The 8,483-nt window shown below is 32.5% G+C and overlaps 1 long non-coding RNA gene across 1 annotated transcript; it reads left to right on the top strand.

Moving 5' to 3' along the window:
- The first annotated feature begins 1,555 nt into the window (after positions 1 to 1,555).
- On the top strand, positions 1,556 to 4,697 carry LOC117680301 (uncharacterized). Its single transcript, XR_010709453.1, has 3 exons — positions 1,556 to 1,757; positions 2,703 to 3,720; positions 4,021 to 4,697. It is a non-coding gene; the product is annotated as an uncharacterized lncRNA (long non-coding RNA).
- The last annotated feature ends 3,786 nt before the right edge of the window (positions 4,698 to 8,483 follow it).

Raw genomic sequence — 8,483 nt, forward strand, 5'->3', positions numbered from 1 at the left:
TGAGATATTTACCTTTAAAAATTAATATCCCATCGGAAAATGATAACTCCCATAGGAGAATTGATTCTCCTATAAGAAATATTGACAATCCTATAGGATTTTTAAAAAGTCCTATAGGAAATAAAGTTCCTATAGGAGAATGGTATTTCCTGTAGGAATTCGATTCGGACATGAAGTTTTCCTATAGGATATTAAGTTTTCCCATAGGATTTTATCAATTCCTATCGGAATTGAAATTCCTATAGGAAGTTCTTCTATTCCGATAGGAAATTTCAAATTACCTATAGGAATATTGTTTTTCCTATGGGAAACATTATTTTCCTACAGGAATTTATTTTTGAAAGGTAAATATCTCACCTGACAGGTGAGATGCAATGATAACAAAGCTGGTTGTTAACTCTTTAAGCAATGGTCTATCATATGGCATATTTGAATTTTTTTATATATGCAGCTTAAGCGGGTGCAAACATGCCACCTTGGCACTGGCATAATTATCCGACACAGTGTTTATGGCTATTTTAAGACACTATCGTACTTTTCATGAATACATTGTAAATAGTTTTAAAAAGGACACCAATAGAACCTTATTTTCTTTTTTTTTAACTCTTCTAAATTAGTCTGCAGCTGGGCAGTTCTACAGCTGTTCTAAGTGATAAAAGATGTAAACGTATTTGCATATAAAACAACAGGTAATATTTTGATAATAGATTTGATTAGTTTTGAGCATAAATTAGCAAGTTAAAGAAGTGTTTACAACTTTATCCCAAATGGCCGAACGTCCTGCCTTAATAAACACCAGCTTCCCACTAGTTATTCTTAGTCCTTAAAAAAATTAACTTGTACAAATAGTGTACTGAAATGATATTAGTAGAACATATGGAAATTGAAAATACATAACAATGAGTACATATATGATACAAATCTTGATTAGATATTTCATTAACACGGAAAGTAATAAATGTATTTTGTATTATGTTCTATAATTATGAATAACATCTAATGACATGAGTGTACCTGGTGTTTTCTGAATAAATGCCATCATGGCAACTTTGTATGGGGGGGGGGGGGGGGGGGTTGAATGAAAAGATGAAAGGAATAATGTATCTTAATTATCATAAATAGCGTCTGCAATACCTTGCAATTGGTTCAAGTCAATTAAACATACCTTTTTATAATTGAGGAAATCTTAATTCAACACACATTTCAAATTATCTAACATTGAACTGAATTTAAAAACACGTGTTATCTTATTTATACTGCCTCATACTCCTTTTATTAGTAAATGCTCCATATTTAATTTATTTTTTGTTATTTAACTTGCGGAAAATTCTTTTTATTTCATTTTATTCAGGTTAATATTACACAGAATGCAATGATTACACATAAACATAGAAAATACATAGAAATTAGATGTCTTCATGACTTCGTTACGCAACATAAATTTGAATTTGAATGGATTTTTATAGTTCATTTGTTTTTGGGGATTTTTGGGGTTTTTGTTTGTTTGTTTGCTGTTGTTTTTTTTTTGAAAGAATTTATCTTATCACGGAAGAAGCAAATGAAATCGTTTAAAGTCTCATGAAAGGAAAGGAGGAAGCATTGGAATTTCGCTGTATCAGTGTTTCAAAGCCCATCGGTGGTTTTGCCCTTGATAAACATTTAAGGTTGTCAAACTTATAGGTCCAGTAGCAATAAATTTACAATGGGAATTTGTGTCACCTTCGCAATTTTGTATTTTGGAGCATTCCACATTCATGGTATGAGTGATTTACCTAGATTAGATTTGCATTTTTTATTTAAAAGGGTGTGGAAGCAAAATGTACGCATCTGTTTTTTTCAGTTCTGAGTAAATTTAACATTCAGTCTCTATTACAAGTTTTCACTTTCAAATCTGAACTATTTTGTTGTGTTTATTTTTACATGTAAGACAATCATGTGAGCAAACTTAATAAAAAAAAAATAAGGTTCAATGTCTAAATAAGTATCTCTTGTGTATATTTTGACAATTATTCATGTAAGTATTCAACATTGATTTACTCTTATGTGTAGAGTTATTTGGTCGATCAGAGATATTTTTCTGGTTGTATCTTATATATAATCTAATCTCTCACGGAAGAGCAATAAAACTTAAGACATATGATCTAAGTGATAAAGAGTCGTTTCTGGTTATTCAAACGATACTTAAGCCCAATGTCACTGAAGCTAGAGAGTGCAATAACCGTAAACCCGCAATGTGCGTCTTTTCGACAAAATCAGTAAAATACCGGTATTTTTTATTCAAATGTGTAAATAAATTAAATACAGATAACAGGAAGGTAAAATTTATAAAATGCACCACTTTTAACGCAAATTTTGCTAATAATTTATAATTATACTAATTTACATGTGCATGTAAGAATTTCTTCTCCCTTATTGTTTTATCGAACACGATATACAAAATAAAGTAACATATTAAAACTAAAGCTCTTATATATCCATTGTGTTAATTTGTAATCAATTTACGACATTTCTGGTCGTCTGTCTATACAGTGTACGTACACTTTAAAAATCGTGGAATATTCGATTTTCTTCTTCATCATCATCATCATCTTCATCATCATCATCATCATCATCATCATTTTTATCTCCTTTTTCTTCTTCTTTTTTTGTCCTGTCTATGTTATTTTTAATCAGAAATCTAAACAGTTCTACATATTATTCAGAAATGGTTACATCGACAACAACGAAAGAGGTTTATTTATTATGGACAACGGAAACGACAAACACTGCTCCAGAGACAACTGTAGAATTTGGAACTGTAGAGACAGCACTGCTGTCAACAACAATGCCACCAGAGACAACTTTAGAATTCATGACAACACTGCTGGCAACACCAATGTCACAAAGTACAGTTTCGCCATCATCATTATCAACATCATCAACATCAACTGAGAGAATAACTACATTAGCTGAAACAACAACGTCGTCCACTGACGAAATATCTACGACAGAAATAACAAGTGAAACTCCAATTACATCTGCTGAGAGAACAATCAAATCAACTACGGTCTTACCAATAACGATTGAAAAATTAACAACGGATGAAATGACAACATTTACTGAGGAAATAGATTCATCGACTACAAAATTACAAAAATCGACTGAACAATCATCGTCAACAGATGAAATAATATCTACTGATCATGATGAACCGACTGAGCAATTAATATCTACGAATGAAATAACATCTACTGAAAAAATAACTACAAAGCCCCCATTATCGACTGAGCACTCAACATCAACGGATGAAGAGCCAACAACATATGTTACTGATACGACAACAACGATGTCGACTACAAAACTCCCCTTCACAACTGAAGAATTAACATCAACGAAACCAGCAAGAACAACCCTTTCAACTATAATGTTACCATTGACGACTGAATGTCTAACAACTGGCAAAAAAACAACAACGACTAAAAGAATGACAACTTCAACTGGAAAAATAACTACATCGACTAAGACATTATTATCAACAATTGTAAATACGACAACACCGAATCGAAAAATAACTTCGTTGACTCAGAAAATAAACTTGACTGAAAAGGGCTCGACAAATATACCATTTGTCACACAAATAACAAAATCAGATAAAAATGAAGGAACAATCGCTGCGCTAGGCACCATTGCCGGTGTCTCTTTGATAGCAAACGTGATATTGTCTATCCTGTTGTTCCGAAGGTGAGTTGTATTATAAAAATCAACTGTTTCTACAGGGTTTCTTTTTTTGTTATTCAAATACGAAAGAGTTAACCTCATATAAACCAACAAATCAAATATTTGCTCGCAAAACGTTCATTTCAATACATTTAAGAATGTCTTTGATATGTATCGATTTAGCCGATTTCCCATCATTTTAGATGATTGAAACAATGATTAGACTTTGTTCACTCTGAATAACAGAATCCATTTAAAGAATGACCCATCCTCCGAAAATAAGTTGAGTTATGTAAACAAGAAATACAGTTTTTCTTATTGTAGCTGTAGACGAGTATCAGTTGGTTATGACACAACGCCAATTTATGGGAATGAAAATGTCTCCAATACTGATCAAACAGAAATGTACACAGGACTGGACTTCAAGGAAGATCGCTGTGCATACCAGGCATTGACCCGTGGAAAAGAAGTCATTTACAGCAATACAAATATATAATATAAAGATTGCTCTTAACATTAAATGCTTGTATAACGCACTTTCAGATAGTGATATCATTTTAAAATATATATTTTGTTGTATTTCTGCATTTCTTTGCATTTTTTTGGCACAAATACTGTAGTTTTTGCACAATATCAATAACGATTTTATAGTTACTAAGCATTTTTTTATTATTCAAATGAAAACCGATCGTGTTCATTTAGCTGCTGAGAAGACATTCAAATATATATATTTAGAAGTTTTTTTAAGAGAAAGACAAACTTTATGTATGTGCATTTTGTGACAATTCGAATCTTTGAGTGAAATAAAACCACGGACTACTAGGTTTACAGCGCAAATTGACGCTATATTTAAAAGAAAGAAGCGTTAAATTTTTCATTTCATCAAGATCGGCACATTAAAGTGCCTTATGTATGTAAGCAATTTATTGGCAGTAAAAACAGTATATCTGTCATTAGACTGCAAGTGACACCAAATGTATTAATTTCATTGTAAATCTATACTACAATATTAAAATAATAGACTCAAAATTTTTGGCTTTAATACGGAGAAATCGGAGGAGTACTGTCTTTTGTTTTATTAATTTTTAACATTATTGGTACTTGAAGATTACCAGTTTGTTTTTATTTCTTCTCAATCAAGCTCTGCTAATTAATAATCAAGATGTCGATTCTTTTGGATTTTACAATCTTGCGCATGCGCATTACATTCACGCTAAATCACGGGAGGCTCTTTAGTTTATATGTTACCACAATATCACATTTGCATAGATAAACTCAGAACTGATATTACAAATACGTGTAAATTTTCATTGAAGATTTTTAATACAGTACCGATCAGACCCAACCTAACAACAGAGTAAACCCCAACTAAACCCGGGGTTTACTTTCTGGGTTTACTTAATGATAATTTGGGTCCAATCGGGGTTTACTTTGGGTTTACTCGAGAATTGCTTTTGGAGTCAACTATACGCACTGAAGTGTAAAGCAGTCCTTTATTTTATCTTACCATCCTACTGCCTGTGATTCCTGCCCCTTGTATACATGTATTCCGAATACACATGTAGCGTCTGCTTTCAGGGTATACTTCTGATCGGGGTTTACTCTCTGTGTCCACTCTGGGTTTACTTGGGGTTTACTCTGGGTCCACTCTATTAAACCTAGAGTGAACCCAGAAAGTAAACCCAGGGTTTAGTTTGGGTTTACTTTCTGTTAGGTTGGGTCTGATCGGTACTGTATATTCTGTTCATCAAAGGAAATACGGGAGATAACTTTAAGTGCATTTAATATGAAAAATTCCGAGAGTTCCGAATGTCAACATGGTGGATATATTCGAAGCGAGTAAAAAAAATCGCGGTGAAAAAGTGTTGAATTCTTCATTAATGTGAATTTACTTTTTAAATGAAAGTTATTTACAGCCTAAAAATGGTTCGTTATGAATAATTTGAATGTTATTTTCAATGTAGCTTCATTAATTTTTTCCAAAATCGATCGGAGCGATTCTTTAATTTTCAGCTACATTACGGGAACGAGTATATGGGAGGTATTTTAAATATGGTGACGGCCTGTCCCGTGACACAGTTACTGTTAGAATATTCTAACTAAGCAGAGTGTAGTGAAATTAATAGCTTTGTAGGCTTAAAGCTTGGCTATGTAAATGTCAATTATACGGTGTATCGATGTATCTATATTTCTTAAATGTCAAATATCATATGCAATGTCAACTCGTGCACGCACGGGTCAAAGTCTAGTAATCTTTGAAAATTATTTGCAAAACCTAGAATTTAATCCAAAAGTAATGCAGTTATTGTGTTCGCCGTAAAATGCAAGTTAAATGTTTTCAGGAAAATGTAGCTCTACGGTATGCAAACCGAAGTCTTTCCAGAAGGGTAGAGGTCTGCAGTTAAATAACAATTCGGCATTTTATAATTTGGCCTGGATTAGGTAGGACAAGGAAGGATAAAAGCAGAATGCGTTTTTGTGTATAAGAAAATCACTGCTTCCATATATACCACATTTTTTTTCGGTTGATCACTTACATGTACGAGTTGGGAATATTCAAGGTAACTAATCCATTGAACAGAATACAAACGCATATACAGAGTTTTTCCTTAATATTCGTAAAACATACCTACCAAAGATATGTTTGAAAAAAATTCACATGAAATTTTTTTCTGTAAGACAAAATAGCGATTATAAAAATAGCACACATTAATATTTATTTATAGACTTTATGATTTTATTAAGGTTTTCCGCTGAGAGCGGAAAACCTTACTATTATTCTGAAAATTTTTCAAATTTCTTACTATTTTTTATTTTCTTCTAGACGCCAACTTTGATCCTTAATATCTCGCTCGTTTGTTCACCGATTGTTTTGAAATTTTCAGGACTGATAACATGCCGCGTGATGTTGTCGTTGCATATTTTAGTTGAGGAAAATCCCTAGCCGGTTTTGAGTTATTTCCCTTTTAGTAAAATTTAACGACTTCTTTTGTCCAGGGGGTTAAGCTTTAACGATGACTGGCATAGTCTCAAAGATGGGCTGGTTTTGAAGCTAATACATTGAATTTGTGCGAGATATATTTTATTTATTATTTAAATGCAAATAAAAGGGGTGGTATAGATGTTGAAACAAAGGTAAGAAAAAAAAAATCAAAAAAATTCGCGTATTTTCCGTGTTAGTTTTCTACCTGATAAAAATTTGTTATAACATGTATTTTAAAAGTTCTTGGTCTTACCCAGACCTTTCATTCGGTATACCGAAAAAGGGGCTGGCCCTTATAATTAGGGAGTTAGAGGCGTCCAAAGTTTCTTGTCAATAACTTAAAAAGGAATAAACATTTCTAATGCATTATTGAAGCAAAGTTGTAAAGAAATTAATTTTGAATCCTTCTATAGTATTCAATTTAATGTTTTCGTAATTTATAGTCAGTATTTGCAGAAACAATTGTTGTCAGTTCGATCCATTTTTTGTGGGGGTGCGCACGTTTATGAGGTTATGAAAGGGCTTCTTGTAATGCACTAACTGATACATGTAGCGCGCAAAAATAATTCCACATAAAATTCCCAAATGTTTTTATACATATGTACATTTTCATTTCATATAGATAAACCTCTTTGACCTTATTTTTGTTGTTTGTTTCATAACTGTGCCCCTGTCTATATTTTGATGCATTACGAGACTCAGGTAACCGATCGATAGGAGAGTCGTTAGCTGTATTCAGGCCGTCGCCTAGACGACAGTGCATGTGCTTGTAGAGCTGGACGTACACGTTTAACGCCCCACTGTGTTACTGTAACAGAGACATTTTGAATTGTTTCAGTACTGGGAGATGTGTTAATAAAATGGTTCCAATACATGGTAACTAAACTCAACTTTTCTACAATACGTATACACGGCCGTCATATAAAGCACAACGTGTATTACTGGCATTACAAATATACGCTGGCAATTTAAACGAACGCGGGATTGCTCCCGATAGAACAATTCTTTTAAAGCAAAAAAAAAAAAAAAAAATACTGATTTGCGATGGATATAATATAATTATCATCGTGGAGATGATTTTAAAAAGTGAACTTTATATTCGTATACGATAATATTTGAATCCAAATCCGCTAGTTTTAAGTTACGGTATTAGGGATATTAATTATGACTTGCCCCGCGTTTCAGGTTCTTTACTTGCAAAACATCTACAAACGAAAATACCTAACAACCTTCAGCAGCAACTTACAAATTATTTATTCCATACAAAATTCTAAAGAGGTAATTAAATAAATTTTATAAATGCTTTTTACTTGTATTCGCTATCTTCCATGGAAAAAAAAGTGGCATGGAAAAAATGTTGTTCAATGTTCATCAAATACGCTGTAGCCTTTTAGCAATCGAAAATAATCAACAAATTGATAGATTGATATATCAACAAACATTCAGACCCGCAATGTGTTTTTTTACAAGTTCTATAAAATGTAGACTCAATGACTAATTCTTTACCGTTTTCCGTCTGGATTATTTTGAATCACGTGTGTACGTTATGTGTAGCCATATAGATGAACACTTTAAGTGTTTAATTTTTAAAAGAAATTGTGTACATGCAGAGCAATGCAATGCTAGGACAATAAAATTCCAACAATGTATATGGCGAGGCCGGTCAGACTGATACTGGTTCTGCTTGCTCTACAAATAGCGAATGTATGACGAAGTATTTGGGTGTTATATTTTAAACAAATATAAGTATTGCTTTCTTAAAAGTTTGCATTACTCAACAAAGTATTTCATTGGAATCATTCTA

The sequence above is a fragment of the Magallana gigas genome, chromosome 9 (assembly GCF_963853765.1).
Source record: "Magallana gigas chromosome 9, xbMagGiga1.1, whole genome shotgun sequence".
In the NCBI taxonomy this organism is placed as follows: domain Eukaryota; kingdom Metazoa; phylum Mollusca; class Bivalvia; order Ostreida; family Ostreidae; genus Magallana; species Magallana gigas.